This window comes from Schistocerca gregaria, chromosome 3 (genome assembly GCF_023897955.1).
Source record: "Schistocerca gregaria isolate iqSchGreg1 chromosome 3, iqSchGreg1.2, whole genome shotgun sequence".
NCBI classification, from domain to species: Eukaryota; Metazoa; Arthropoda; class Insecta; order Orthoptera; family Acrididae; genus Schistocerca; species Schistocerca gregaria.
This window is the reverse complement of record NC_064922.1, coordinates 375,565,619-375,582,149: the sequence shown is the minus strand read 5'-3', so window position 1 is coordinate 375,582,149 and position 16,531 is coordinate 375,565,619. Positions and strand designations below refer to the sequence as shown.

At 43.9% G+C, this 16,531-nt stretch overlaps 1 protein-coding gene and 1 pseudogene across 1 annotated transcript in view; one reads left to right on the top strand and one right to left on the bottom strand.

Moving 5' to 3' along the window:
• LOC126355185 (noggin-3-like) overlaps positions 1-16,531 on the top strand; it is a 555,371-nt gene that overhangs the window by 55,412 nt on the left and 483,428 nt on the right. The gene's annotated exons all lie outside the window — the stretch shown is intronic.
• LOC126357339 (5S ribosomal RNA) lies at positions 1,462-1,579 on the bottom strand (annotated as a pseudogene).

The following is a 16,531-nucleotide window of genomic DNA, read 5'->3' as shown; positions in this document are numbered from 1 at the left end:
AACACTGTGGGACTTAACTTCTGAGGTCATCAGTCCCCTAGAACTTAGAACTACGTTAACATAACTAACCTAAGGACATCACACACATCCATGCCCGGGGCAGGATTCGAACCTGCGGCCGTAGCGGTCGTTCGAGGCTGCAGCGCCTACAACTGCTCGGCCACCACGGCCGGCTCTGTGACACTCTCCCACAGGTCAAAGAAACCAGTGACAATTCGTGCTGTCCTTCTGTCTGTACGTTCACTACCTCCACTTAGTCCTATTTGAGAGGATGCCACATACCTGATCAATATTCTAGGATGGTCGTGCGAGTGATTTGTACACTAATTGCATTTCTCTGGTATTCTGTCAATAAATCGGAGTCTGCCACCTACTTTATCGGCACTGAGCCTATGTGATCGTTCCATTTCATATCCGTACAAGGTGTTGGATCAAGGTATATGTATGAGTTAAGATTGCAAGTGTGGCTCAATGATTTTGTAGTCATTGGATACTTCGCTTCTCCGATACGTAAAGGACACTTCATAAGTGGGGAGAGATATTTCGTTTTGACTCCTCTAGTGGTGTTCTGCGGAACTGCGCCCCAGTTATGTCTGTGAGTACTACGACTGCACAGACATTGGTGTGGATAGAGCCACGTGTTCATTTCAAAATCCCAATACCTGGAAACTATTATTGATATAGAATCGTGGTTTCTTGTAAAACGTTTACAGGTGTCAAAAGTTTTGTCCTTGCTCCTTTGTTGCAGAGTGCAACCAAATGACGGCAGGTCAGAAGTAGTTCAGTGTGCCATCTGGTATCCACGATTCAGATCTGTGTCAAAGGTATTGCGGAATTAGTGTGGGAGGGTATCATCGTCAAAAACATGCATAATGAAATGGTTCAAAACATTTAAAAAGACACTCAGTGTCAAATATCTTTCTGGAAGTGGACGTACCCTTTTGTCTCAAGCACCTTTTAACGCTGTCACCAGAAGGAAATTCGTCGTTAATCACGCGAACTGCAGGAAACGAAATCAGCTGTCCATAAAGTGTTGCATAAGTGACCCAGTCTTTTTTTCCGACAAAGTGTAAATGATCTAAGCTTTACTGCCAAACGATCATCCTCTGTGGTAAGCATTCCATGCTGGCCTCCATAAATGCTGACAATGACTACATGAAGCAACGTTCTCAATCTTTCGACCTGTGAATCGCAATAACACTAGGATTTGGACTCGGAAAAACCAAACAACACATATAAACACACCTATGATACTCATCCCGCACAGGCCATGAAGGCCCAAGAGTACCGACCTGCCGCCGTGTCATCCTTCACTCACAGGCGTCACTGGATGTCTATATGGAGGGGCATGTGGTCAGCACAGCGCTCTCCCGGCCGTACCTCTATTTCCGAGACCGGAGGCGCTACTTCTCAATCAAGTTGCTCCTCAGTTTGCCTCACAAGGACTGAGTGCACCCCGCTTACCGACAGCGCTCGGCAGACCGGATGGTCACCCATCCAACTGCTAGCTCAGCCAGACAGCGCTTAACTTCGGTGATCTGACGGGAACCGGTGTTACCACTGCGGCAAGGCCGTTGGCACACCTATGACAGGCCGAAGATTAGGCGTTGCCTACTGCAAGATAGGTCGATAGTGTTACACATCAGTTTTTTTTGCGGAAACCGTCACGTAATGTATGCAAATTCATAATGAAAGCCCGCTCAGTTGAGAAATAGGGTCTGACGGGAGGCGTGCTAGAGAAGTCCGTGCAGTTGCGATCATCACTCTGTCCGGAATGGCGCAGTGGTCAGCGTGTCTGTCTTGTAAACGGGAGACCCGGGTCTGAATCCCGGTCCGGCACAAATTTTCAACATTCCTCATTGTTTCCAGACTGAGATTTTCACTCTGCAGTGAAGTGGGCGCTGATATGAAACTTCCTGGCAAATTAAAACTGTGTGCCGGACGGAGACTCGAACTCGGGGCCTCCGCCATTCGCGGTCAAGTGCTCTACAACCTGAGCTACCCAAACACGACTCACGCCCCGGCCTCACAGCTTTACCTCTGCCAGAATTGGGGTCTCTCCTTCAGGAGAGCTTCTGTAAAGTTTGGAAGGTAGGAGACGAGGTACTGGCAGAAGTCAAGCTGTAAGGGCGGGGCGTGAGTCATTCTTGGGTAGCTCAGACGGTAGAGCACTTGAGCGCGAAAGGCAGAGTTTCCGAGTTCGAGTCTCGGTCCGGCACACAGTTTTAATTTGCCAGGAAGTTCCCCCATCGTCTTAAATCAATGCCCAGTGGCAGTTATTGTCGTCAATTACTTTGTACCTTGATTCACTGTGGCTGCGGGATCAAATTGCGTCTGTTCTTTCAGGCATGTTCGAAAGACCAGACACCACGAAAAAACAGCTTAATCTTTTCAGGGTGATTATTAAAACTTTCGACAACGCTTCTTATCATGCGTATTTCAGCGCACAATGGAGGACCGTGTGGAATGCTTTGAAGGGCTGGGCACGCAGTTTGTATGCTCGGCGGCGCCGCTCTGCTAGTGAGGCGTGGTGGCCACTGGGACCACCAGCAGTCTTGGCGTGGCGTCGCGACGCGTCACGGCGCCGGCGTCGGCGTCGCTTTGAGCGGCTGCGCCTGGCCGCATGACTGCACAGGAATGCAGCGCCGGCGGCCGACCGACCGACTAGCGCAGGGACTGGGACAGCTCCCGCTGCGCACAATGTCGCCGGCGCACTCCCTGCTGCCAATGCTGAAACCACTCCGGGGCAGCCAGGCGGCGCCCATAAAATGCAAAACAGAACTGCTCTGCCACGTGGAGCGAAACAGACCGCACCACTTGACTGGAAATGCGTTTTCTACGATAATTCTTGGTTCTGCCCAGTAGTTGTAACAACGCGAAGGTCACACCCGTCTACAAGAAGGATACCAGAAGTGACACACGAGCTACATTCAACTATCAGTATTTATTTTTTTATTGTATGATGATTAAACCACTTCGTAACAAAAAGGGACAAGACAAAATTAAACAGTTATTGTCCAGATTCCTTGCTGACATCTTTTTCCGAAAATTTCGAAAAAATAATGTACTCAAGAGTAGTCGCACACATAAGTGAAAACAATTTACTTATAACATGATTCTAATGTTCAAATGTGTGTGAAATCTTATAGGACTTAACTGCTAAGGTCATCAGTCCCTAAGCTTACACACTACTTAACCTTAATTATCCTAATGACAAATACACACACCCATGCCCGAGGGAGGACTCGAACCTCTGCCGGGACCAGCCGCACAGTCCATGACTGCAGCGTCCCAGACCGCTCGGCTAATCCCGTGCAGCAACATCATTCAAATGCCTCTGAGCACTATAGGACTTAACATCTGAGGTCATCAGTCCTCTAGAACTTAGAACTACTTAAACCTACCTAACCTAAGGACATCACACACATCCATGCCTGAGGCAGGATTCGAACCTGCGACAGTAGCGGTCACGCGGTTCCAGATTCATGCGCCTAGATCCGCTCGGCCACTGCGGCCGGCACTTATAATATGACAGTTTGGATTCCAGAAGGGTTGTTCGACTGACAATGCCATATATATATATATTCACTTATCAAATACTACCACCCTTAAATAATAAAATATCACCAGATAGATTTTTTGTGATCTTTCCAAGGCGTTTAATTGTGTAGATCATGATAATCTCTTAGAAAAACCCAACTTTTATATAAGCAGTGGCTTTACACACACGTGGTTTGAAGCATACTAAACAAACAAAATGCAAAAAGTAGTGCTAAATAATTCGGATAATATCGGAGAAGTAGAAAATTTTAGAGACTGGGGCCAAAAAAATCACAAAGGGGTAACACAGGATTCCTTTTTGGATGCACTCCTATCCCTTACAAATTATATCTGAATGGCCTTCCACTTAACGTTGAACAAGCAAAATTGGTACTTATTGCACACGAAATTACTGTTATAATAAATCCCATTAGAGACGAAGGAACAGAAGAGATTGTAAATGATATTTTCACACAATAAGTAGTTATTTTCCTAAAAATGGACTCTCCCTAAATTTTGAAAAAGAAACGCGTTACGTTCAGTTCTATACAACAAGCCGGCCGGTGTGGCCAAGCGGTTCTAGGCGCTTCAGTCTGCAACCGCGCGAACGCTATGGTCGCAGGTTCGAATCCTGCCTCGGGCCTGGATGTGTGTGATGTTCTTAGGTTAGTTAGGTTTAAGTAGTTCTAAGTTCCAGGGGACTGATGACCTTAGATGTTAAGTCCCATAGTGCTCAGAGCCATTTGAACCATTTGTACAACAAATAGTCATACCAGTAACTGATATAGAGTATAAGCAGGTGTCAGTAAATAGGTCAGAGTACTGAAAAAATTTTTGGTGTACCTACTGACGAAAAATTGAATTTACAGAAGCATATTACTGAGCTTCTCAAACAATTAAGTTCAGCTACTTCTGCTGTTCATGCTAATCTTGAAAACAAACATATCAAACTCCTGAGACGTTTTGCGTATTTCCGATCAGTAAATTCGTACGGAATAATACGACAGGAGAGCAGAGCACTTGCCACAGTACATGCAGCCGACATCCTCATCGTCACTAAACGAAATTCTCCCCCAAACATTGCCATGTCTACCGCCTTTCGCACTCAGCATATATTATTTCTAATGAAGTTGTGCTTTCGCACTCTCCTCCATCTACCGTTCACGCGTCGTTATCCTACAGCGGTCGACTGAAAATGGTTCAAATGCTTCTAAACCCCAAGGCTCTTAACATCTGAGGTCATCAGTCCCCTAGACTTAGAACTACTTAAACCTAACTAACCTAAGGACATCAAATACTTCCATGCCCGAGGCAGGATACGAACCCACGACCGTAGCAGCAGCGCTGACTGAAGCGCCTACAACAGTTCGGCCACAGTGGCCGGCGGGTGACTGAGCGGCACTCGGGAAGCTAATAGCAAACTGTCGAGCAATTCGAGCATTGAATGATTGAACGAGCGTCAAGGCGCTATACGCGGCTAAAGTGGTTTTATTGACATCTGCTAAACTTAACGCAGTACTACGTATACCGAGCAGTTCGAGCGAACATAAACGCCACGTGCTGACCCCATTCCCAATCTAAAGGGTTTGTGACTCAAAAGAAGAAAGTTTCCACGACAGCTCGCCCTGCTTCAAGTATAAGGAAGGAAAAATGTATTAAAAGTGGCAGCATCGTCAAGGTGGTGCAGACGAGGCCCACAAGAAAGGCAGGCCGTGGTGCTTACGTCACAGCACGTGATACTACAGGTCTTACGAGTGCCAGCAGCGTGTGTGTACGGGGCGTTCAAAAAGTTTCTCCGCGATGCCATATGATTGTTAGCGGCGCGTGTCGTATGTAGCAGTGAATATATCGAAATAAAACTCAGTGAACTACAAGTTGTGATTTATTGAATATTCATTTTTACTAACAAATTTTCACATTAAATATTAAATGTTGAAAATGTCCCTCCTGTTGTTGAATACACAATTCAATTCGCTTACTCATGTTTCCAAACACAAGCTGTAACATTCCGTCTGTAACAGAAGCAGTGAAAGTGGATATTGCAGTCTTCAATTCATCGCTCAATTTTGAACTGTTTTTATAGAGAATTGCTTTCTCTGCATCCCAGAAGAAAAAGTTGGGTGGTGTTAGGTCAGGCGATCGTGGAGGCCATAGTTCCTGTGAAATTATGCTATCACCGGAAACATCAGCAAGCAGTGACACTGAAACGTGAGCTGTATGCGCGGTTGCACCATCTTGTTGAAAATAACCGTTCAGTATTTTACTTAACATAAGTTCACCTATGAATGGGTACAGAATATCATTGCAGTATCGTTGTGAGTTTATTGTTTCGTTGACAATATGGGACCCATAATCCGACGTCTAGAAATTGCAATCAAACTAATATTTCCACGGAATAAAGTATTTCCTCATGAATACACGATGGATTTGCAGTACTCCACATACGAGAATTTTGCGAGTTCATGTACTCGGATAAATGAAAGCACGCCTCATCAGTGAAAAATTTTTCGTTAAGAATATCTCTTCCATTTCGTTGAACGAAATTTTTTAACCATTGGCAATAATGGAGTCTCTTGATCAGTGTTTTTCAGTTCTTGCACAACTGTCACTTTGTATGGGAAAAGTTCTAATTTTTGCCTTACAGCTCTGTGGGCCGTTCCGACACTAACATCGATTTCCTGAGCGAGTTTTCTTCCTGACTTGTTCGGACTCATGGACATTTTATCGGAAATATCGAGTAGTTTATCATCAGATAAAACGTTAGGACGACCACATCTCAGTCCATCTGTCACTGAACCCTTACTTCGAAATTTGTTAATGAAATCACGCACAGCATCGCGATGCGGGATTGTTGCCTCCGGGAAAACTGAATTAAATGTTTGACGAACTGAAACTGATATTTACCACCAGCTTTCAACACTTGTTCGACTAAAAACACACGTTGTTCAGTGGTTAGCATTTTAAATGTGACAAAAACGAAACAAACGAAAAAAGGAACTAAACTTAAACGTTGACGTCAACATCTCAGGACACACACCAACGATACTACTGACGCTGGCTGAGATAAACGAAACAGGGGAATGTTGGGAGAGACCACTTGAAGGGGAGTAACCCAGGCAGGCGAACAGTCATACCACACACGCGGTCAAGTATCATACCGCACTGCGGAAAGACTTTTTGAACACCCCGTATCTCAGGCGAGTTTAATAATTCTTGGCAGTGTCTAAACGCATGAGAGTTCTCGATAGCACACGAAAAAATTATACCGTTAGAGGGTACCTCTCCAGTTAAATATTTATTTCTCGTGGGCTCTGCACGGAGCCGAGCGGTCCCGAAGTGTGGCGGACAAGGCGGCTACTGTGACGTCACAAATTCGTTGCAGGGCCCATGTATCTGTCTGGCCCCGTGTGCACCCGCCAGGGTTATTCGATGAAGACAACTGCTGTGGAGGCATCGCTGATACCACACGAATGCATCCTGTTTAGGTCCCTTGTTCAGCCTGTGCTTACGCCGGCCGCGACCTTTTGTTTACATGCGGCCGCTAGTGGGAGGCGCCGCGTGGTGCGATGAATCGTAGTGCAGTGTGCTGCTGGCTTGCATGCGCACATTCCTTTCGCACACACTGACGGCCACCATCCATCTGCTTCTTACGTACATAACTCTGAAAACCACAGTGCAATGCATGGCAGAGGCTACTTAGCATCTCTGACATCGATCTGTTGTAAAATTTTAGAACATGTTTTTTGCTCGCGTATCATGTCATTTCTGGAAACCCAGAATCTACTCTGTAGGAATCAACATGGATTCCGGAAACAGCGGTCGTGTGAGACCCAACTCGCTTTGTTTGTTCATGAGACCCAGAGAATATTAGATACAGGCTCCCAGGTCGGTGCCATTTTCCTTGACTTCCGGAAGGCGTTCGATACAGTTCCGCATTGTCGCCTGATAAACAAAGTAAGAGCCTACGGAAAATCGGAGCAGCTGTGTGGCTGGATTGAAGAGTTTTTAGCAAACAGTACACAGCATGTTGTTCTCAGTGGAGAGACGTCTACAGACGTTAAAGTAATCTCTGGCGTACCACAGGGGAGTGTTATGGAACCATTCCTTTTCACAATATATGTAAATGACCTAGTAGATAGAATCGGAAGTTCCACGCGGATTTTCGCGGATGATGCTGTAGTATACAGAGAAGTCGCAGCATTAGAAAATTGAACTGAAATGCAGGAAGATCTGCAGCGGATAAGCACTTGGTGCAGGGAGTGGCAACTAACCCTTAACATAGACAAATATAATGTATTGCGAATACATAGAAAGAAGGACCCTTTATTGTATGATTATATGATATTAGAACAAACACTGGTAGCAGTTACTTCTGTAAAATATCTGGGAGTATGCGTGCGGAACGATTTGAAGTGGAATGATCATATAAAATTAATTGTTGGTTAGGAGGGTGCCAGGTTGAGATTCATTGGGAGAGTCCTTAGAAAATGTAGTCCATCAACAAAGGAGGTGGCTTACAAAACACTCGTTCGACCTATACTTGAGTATTGCTCATCAGTGTGGGATCCGTACCTGGCCGGGTTGACAGAGGAGATAGAGAAGACCCAAAGAAGAGCGGTGCGTTTCGTCACGGGGTTATTTGGTAAGGGTGATAGCGTTACGGAGATGTTTAGCAAATTCAGGTGACAGACTCTCCAAGAGAGGCGCTGAGCATCACGGTGTAGTTTGCTGTCCAGGTTTCGAGAGGGTGCGTTTCTGGATGAGGTATCGAATATATTGCTTCCCCCTACTTATACCTCCCGAGGAGATCACGAATGTAAGATTAGAGATATTCGAGCGCGCACGGAGGCTTTCTGGCAGTCGTTCTTAGCCTCGAACCATACGCGACTGGAACAGGAAAGGGAGGTAATGACAGTGGCACGTTAAGTGCCCTCCGCCACACACCGTTGGTTGGCTTGCGGAGTATAAATGTAGATGTAGATGTAGATTGTGTTACATTTTGCGAGTGTTTCCCTTTCAGTAGCGTAAACGTCGCGGGAATTACGACTGCTTAAATGCTATTGCACGTGCCGTAATTCGTCTGATCCTGCATTCGACAAGCTGAAGGCTCTCTACATACTTCACTTAATTCTGGTTCTTGACACCTTATAAGTAGCCTTTTGCTGGCTACTCGGTGTCTATTTTCTAGAGTCAGCGATTTCAGATTTCTCGAGCTTTTCCATGACAGTCTCTTGTGGGTCAGTCAAATACATCACCATTTGTGCTGTCTTCTTTGAATTTATTCACTGTCACGTGTTAGTAGTGTGGTATCACATATCAATGTCATCCTACCGACATACCACAGTTGGTAACGGAGTTGAAAGTTTTTCGTTCAGTCGGTCAGCGGTCGTGTGGGATCTAAAAAACTGAACTAAACTCCTCCCGAATAGTCCATGAAGGCCCAAAGGAACCGACCAGCTGCCGTGTCATCTTCAGCCCACAGGCGTCACTGGATGCGGATATGGCGGGGCATGTGTTCAGCACACCCCTCTCCCGGCCGTATGTAAATTTCCGAGACCGGAGCCGCTACTTCTCAATCGAGTAGCTCCTCAGTTTCCTCACAAGGGCTGAGTGCACCCCGCTTGCCAACAGCGCTCGGCAGACCGGACGGTCACCCATCGAAGTGCTAGCCCAGCCCGACAGCGCTTAACCTCGGTGATCTGACGGGTTGCCACTGTGGCAAGGCCGTTGGCTGGTCGTGTGGGATCTGGCGGACCCAATGGAGCAAGCTCGCTGAGCCACATTTCCAGTAGGTGTGTACCTCGAGCCAGCACTGCTACTACAATATATGATGGCCAGTGACAGACACTCAGCCCATTCGCTCTTGGAACCACTATGCTATGACACCTTCATTCACGTTTTTTCCATGTGACATCCATAGCTCGACTCTATTAATGCATAATTTGTAATGAGTCTTTGTACATTTGGCCAAATACAAGTTAACTGAATCTTCTGTTAACTGTGATTAAATTGTTAACTGATCATTTCTTTCCTACGGAAAATAGCTGCCATGTCACTTTCAGCCCACCTCTCAACAGCATTGTGTATAAAGTCGTACACAACAAGTACTATTTAGTATGGGTCCCACATACTTCAGCAATATTTCAACATGAGACGTAGGAGTGTTCGATAAATAATCTCATTTGTAGAGTCATTGCGTTTTCCCACATCCTACCACTCAAGCCTGCCACCTCTTTTACCTACGACTCAACCTATGTTATTTCATCGCTAGAAATTATGACACCAAGCTAATTGCAAGATTTGACTGATTCCAAAGCTGACTCACTGATTTTCGAACCGCAGATTGCTTTCTTTTTAGTTTTACAATAGGCTATTTTCCTCTGTTAAAAATATTGTTCGGACTGTTGTTATTCTGATTGGTTGTAACATTCAAATAGCATTTACAGTCTATGGAAATGGAAACGAATTCCCGTGCTTCTTGAAAGAGCGTAGGGGAACGATGCGGGAGACCCGCACCGCCGTACTAGGCAAGGTCCTCCACAGAAGCACATAATGTCAGTCTGCAGAACTGACGTTTACTGCGCTTAGTGCAGACATAGTTAATTACCTGAAAATTTCCCTCTTCCTGATAACTTATCCGTTAAGTCATTACAGCAACATGTATTAACTATAGATAAAATCTTCTGGGTTGTTAAGCCACGTCATCTTTCCTTCTAAAATAATCGACGTTTCGACCCCTCTGTTGGGATCTTCTTCAGGATGTTTCGGTGTCCACTTTTGCTAGAACTCTGTCAGAGACCAGTGTCACGTTCTATTATGAAGGTGAGTTTACGGTAGAGAGGACTCCTATATGTTTCCGGCATCATGGCTCCCCGCCATCAAGGAAGTAAATACGCGGCTGCAGTGTGCGAGCAATATAAGCAACGCGCTGCAAGTCACCTCGGCGGACAATAACATTTTGAATGAACATTCCCCCTCTCTGTCTGTTTCGCATCTAGCCAATGATGATGGACAACCAATAGTAGTAGGAGGAATTTCAACCGATAATCCTTCTCCAGCACGAGTGGAACAGTGCCTTTCTATCCAATGACGATGGGCCACCAACAGTATCCATAAGAGTTTAGCCAATAACGCCCCTTTTTATGCATCAGCGTGGGGCTATTAGCCTATGACGATGGCCCACCAATGGTAGCCACAGGGATTTTAACCGATACCTTCCAACTTCTCCAGCACAAACGTGGGAAAACTCTCCTTTATAAGAGAACGTGACACTGCTCTCTGACAGTGTTCTAGCAATAGTGGACATCGAAACATCCTGAAGAAGATCCCAGCAGAGAGCTCGAAATGTCGATTATTTTAGAAGGAAATACGGTGCGCCCTAACAACCCAGAAGCTTTTATCTTTAGTGACAACGTTCACAAAAGCCTGCACACTTACGTACATTAACTATGTCAGGAAGTTTTGCATGTTCAGTAATTTTAGAAGCGAATATCAGTCATTCGCTACTTGAACACAAAAATCAATCAATGACGCCCACGTAAAGAGAATAGTGACAAGTAATGGGTTTATTAAATACATCACGCAACATGACTGAAAGAAGAGGCATGCTGTGTGCGCAATTTAAATGTCAGCACTAGCTGCAACGTCCTACAAGACGTGTGCAATTACGGTGTCACTGCCAACAGGTTGCTACTTGCCCACGACCACCAATTTGCATGTCTCTTTTGAAGCAGAACAAGTAAATTAAAGGCTTAAGTCAATTACATACCGCAAGAAACTCTGATGGCCTGTTTACTCGGTAAATTTACAATGCTGCGATCAAAAGATATGTCATATGCCGTCAACTTTATGGTGTAGATGGCCTCAAAATTAGCAACATTAAATAAAGAGAATTCGCACGAAGATAAACTTCTGAACGAAGTTTTTTTTTTTCGTTAGAGCAGTTGGATATTCACATTTATTGTTACTGCAATAATAGGGATCCACGTTCTGCAGCCACTATGAAAGCAGCTTGTAACATCTAGGAGACGATGCATTCAGTATACTGCATAGGCTCAGGCCTGAAGATGTCATCACTGATTGGGATTAATAACCTGATTGATAAACACTAGTGGACTGTAGTTATAACAAAATAAATATTTCATGGATCGTTGGAAAATTATTATCACTATGTCGCAACTCGTGACAATGAAAGCAGTAAAATACAGATAATTTCTCGTACACTATTATCGCAGGGTCATCGAAGGTGAACTTTGTTGAACTACTTCATATTTATTGCTTAATTTGCTCGTGTGTGATGAAGGTAAGAGCGTAGAGGCGTAGCTGGGAAGTATTTAATATCGATAAATGTCTTCCTTTGCAACAACCAGCAGAAAGGATAAACAGAATAGTGTTTGAAAAATGAAGAAATTTTTCCATACTCACATTTCTTTGTGAAAACAGACTCTGTTTATTTACAAATACCGCATAAAATATTGTTTCTGTTTTTAGTGGTCAATAAACATATTTTCTGTTATGTCCATTTCTCTAGTTTTGCTGCTGCTGTGTTTGAGTTAGATATGATCATGGAGCCGGCGTTAATGTTGCACTGGAGACATCACACGCCTTGAAAATCGTCCCCTGAGATGAAAGGGACTCACTAGCTAGTTGTTTCATCGGGTGGCAAGGTGTGATGTGGAACCAAACCGGATGAGTTCTTTTCAAGCAGTCATTCGATAAAAACACTCTAATGCTAAGATCGCAAAAAATTTCTTTGTTTGAAACAATCAGTTTCGACAGACTTCGCTGTCATCTTCAGGTCTTAAAAAATACTTATGTTATGAAATGTGTTTATTTTAAGTTGAACCTGAGGCTAGTTATCACGTGCAGAAAGGTACGCCGTTTAAGATGGATTTCAATGTTCAGAAAATGTCCAGCTTATGTAAACTGATGGGCCACCGGTTACTGTGTTTTTGTGACGTAACAATCATCTGTAAGCGGTATCTATATGACCATGGCGTTTTGCGTAAAATGCTTTATATTTTTAAATATTTAACTTACTACAAACTTACTGCTTTTTATCCAAATGACAATTTAGCGTGAGGTCCAACTTGAAATGAACGCTTTCCTTACATAACATTTTTACAAGATCCTAAGATGACATCAAAGTCTGTCAAAACCAGCTGTTTCAAATAAAGAAATATTTGTGCTAACTTGCCTTGAGAATGGTTTTTAACAAGGTAAACAGATCACTCCATCTGACTTCTCAAAATGAGATAATTCAACCATTCGTTATTTTCGTCAAACGATGTAGTGAAATAATGGAAAACATAAATCTATATGGCTAACGGGAATCAGAACCGCAAACCTCTCTGAAACCAGTACATCGTCTTATCCACTGCGAGAGATTGTTCGGCTGTTCACTCGCGCTTTGACAGGAAACGCTCCCATTAGAGCAAATCAGAGTCTATCATTGTTACAAGCTGTGATCGTGAGTTAGAGAATCAATAAATGAACTATACGTCAAGTGAATCTACCGATACCTGATGTTGGCTTCGCCCCGTGACGTAATGATTTTGTGGCGTGTGATGCACACAAGCGCACAGAAAGAGAACAAAGTAGCGAGCCTTTTTCATTTTTATTTATTTTTTTTCTGAGAAATGTAGGATGTATCGAAGCCAGCGGTATAGTATTGGTTCAAATGTGATGATTTCGTTGTAAGTAAGCAAAATGTGAAAACGAAATATTATTTGTGGTGAAATACTGCTTGTAGGGTAGCCCCAGACCTGGTTTAAGCTGAAAGGTGACGGTTTGATTGTGAGCTGTCGAAACGGTATCGAAGGCATTAGTTAATCCACCAAGTTTAAAGAGTAACTCATGAAGACAGCTTGGAAGAACTGCCGACCATGAACAAGACTATAGCGTCCAAAAAAACTCTTAGAATAGGTTTCGATGACTACAAAGTGCAAAATGCCTTCACGTAGGCAGTGGAATTTTTGAACATGACTTGTAAACGTAAGCTAATCTGTTAAATTATCGTTTCCGGCGTCATTCCCATTAAAGGGGTCACTTAATAGAAGAAGTTGACCACAACCATATACTTATATGTTGCATTTTACCTCCGATAATAACCACATTCGTGAAATTGGAAACGTGGATTTTACTTTCAGAAGCACAGAAATATATTATTAAAAACATCAATTTATACGCCTGAAGAAGATGTGGTTAGTAACGTCCAGTGTCAGGCATTAGTTTTATATCGTCGTTCCACTTCATATTGTTTCATACGCGTGCTAATAGGTATTTAATGGATGCAACTTCTTTCAGTGATTGTCAGTAAATGTAAATGTCGTGTGACTATGGCCTCGCCGGATGCAAGTCCTCCGATTTGACGCCACTTCGGCGACTTGCAGTAGATGGGAATGAAATGATGATGATTAGGACAACATAACACCCAGTCCCTGAGCGGAGAAAATCTCCGACGCAGCCGGAAATCGAACCTGGGCCCTTAGCATTGACATTCAGTCGCGCTGACCACTCAGCTACCAGGGGTGGACAGTGATTGTCAGAGATTGTCTGGCGATTGAGTAATCATACAATAATCGTCCTTTCCTCTTATCTGTACGCAATAGGCTACAGCTGTCTATGTTCAGCGCCTAGGACCAATCTTTGCACCAGCCGTCGATTCTCGGGGGATCTACATACATGCCGGTACAATTTTCTACTCTTGGTACTTGTCTACACAGGATGTCTCAGAAAGAATGATTAATATTCAGGAATATGGCGCGACGTATCATTCGAAGCAAAAATATCTGATTAACACGGGCTGTAAAATGCTGCCTTCGGAGCTACGAGCACTTGCTCATTAGAAGAGATGTGTTTCACAGTAGCGAAGATGAATAAGTTCTCATAGCTTATAAGATATGCGTTTCAGAGCCAATTTTTAGACCTTTTTTTGCTTCGAATGATCGTTGCTGTCATATCCCTGAACACTGATCATTCCTCCTGGGACACCATGTATATACAACAGCATTATTCGGCAACAGTCTTACGGAGCTTCGGAGATTATCCGTTATATTATTTGCGTACAGGGCGAACCGAAAGTCCACGATGAAATGTAAGAGGTTGTTCAGAGATACATTCCGCGTATTTTAGTGTAAAGGACCCGCAGTTCCAAGTAGCTCGCTACGGAGCAATGGCATTTCGTTTGATGGTGTTCTCGTTTCCCCCTTCCTTCTTACATGTCCGCATCACTGTTATTTTCTTCAGTCCATTACATCACATATTCCTTCTTCCGCATCATAGTCATCTTTAACACTTGGGCGTTCCTTACATTATCTTTCCCTGAGAAAATTAGTTAACCTCTCCAGAAAAACACCTCACATTTGGACCAATACTATACCTCGGGCTTCACTACTACCTCTATCATCGATTTTCTGTTTTTTCATCATATACCTTCTTCATACGGTTGAACTGAGCGTGCTATGACTTTATTTCAATTAATAATGCCTTTATTAATTCCTAAATATGAATTTCCCTCGTTTCTAAAATGGATCCCAGATAGCAAAAATTGACAACCTGTCTGTTTTCCACTCTATGTACAATTCATCCAGATCATTAGTAAGCTATTCTGTTTTCTGATAATGAATCTGCAAAATACCGTTTTCATACTCCATTGCTTGCTGATTACATGTATTTCATACCACACTACAAATATTACATACAAGAAAACGTAAACACTTGCAGCATATAAATTAGATTGCTACGTAAGTTCATAGCATTTTTCTTTTGCTTGTTAGTATTCTGGTTGCTACGAGTTAATTTATCGATTGTCATTCTTTTATTTGTTGTTCGCTGTTTCTATCTGACTTTACCTACAGTCATTTTGTCATTTGGAGATAGTGAGTGGAGCTCTAGACGCTTCTATTTGAGTTCAACAGGGAGGTGGCAGAAGCGGAAATTGCCACAAGCCTTTGAGCCATGCATAGGGACAATGCCCATGAATAGAACACGGAAAGAAAAGGATTTTCTCGTTTTAAGGAAGATCGTTTTAACATTAATGGTCTCCACATTCAGGAAGATCTTCGGGATTTGATGAAGACCGTTTCAACGAATTACTCCACAATGATCCATGTCAGTGTACTCGAGACTAACTGTGATCATTCCATCATCGTGCGACATTTGCATGCTATGTGAAAGATTCTAACCTCGGATGTAAGGGTACCGCTCTAAGCCAAAATCACAAAAATAGGCGGGTGGCCATATGTTCATTTGTGTTCCTACGTATTCAAAAAATGGTTCAAACGGCTCTGAGCACTATGGGACTTAACTGCTGTGGTCACCAGTCCCCTGGAACTTAGAAATACTTAAACCTAACTAATCTAAGGACATCACACACATCCATGCCCGAGGCAGGATTCGAACCTGCGACCGCAGCGGTTGTGGGGTTCCAGACTGTAGCGCCTAGAACCTCTCGGCCACTCCCGCCGACCCTACGTCTTCATTTTGCTTGTGAACAACACCGACGTTTCCCATCTTGCGTCGTTGCTGGTGACGAGAAATGATGTTTTTATGCTAATATAAGTAAAAGAAAGGATTGGTGGAGCCCAAACACAACGTCAGCAAAAGATAATGTCATGCATCTGCCGGGACAGCGACGGTGTGAGGTATCGGGAATTGCTTCCGTGAGGTGTAGCCATCACTGCTGGCATTTATTGTCAACAAGTGAGACTTGTGGCAGACGCCGGACGCGGTGGCCTCGCGGTTCTAGGCGCGCAGTCCGGAACCGTGCGACTGCTACGGTCGCAGGATCGAATCCTGCCTCGGGCATGGATGTGTGTGATGTCTTTAGGTTAGTTAGGTTTAAGTAGTTCTAAGTTCTAGGGGACTAATGACCACAGCAGTTGAGTCCCACAGTGCTCAGAGCCAATATTTTTGTTGCAGACGCCAGTCCAAGAACAATGACCAGGAAGACTGCGTGAAGTGACGCTATTCCACGAAAACACCAGCCCAC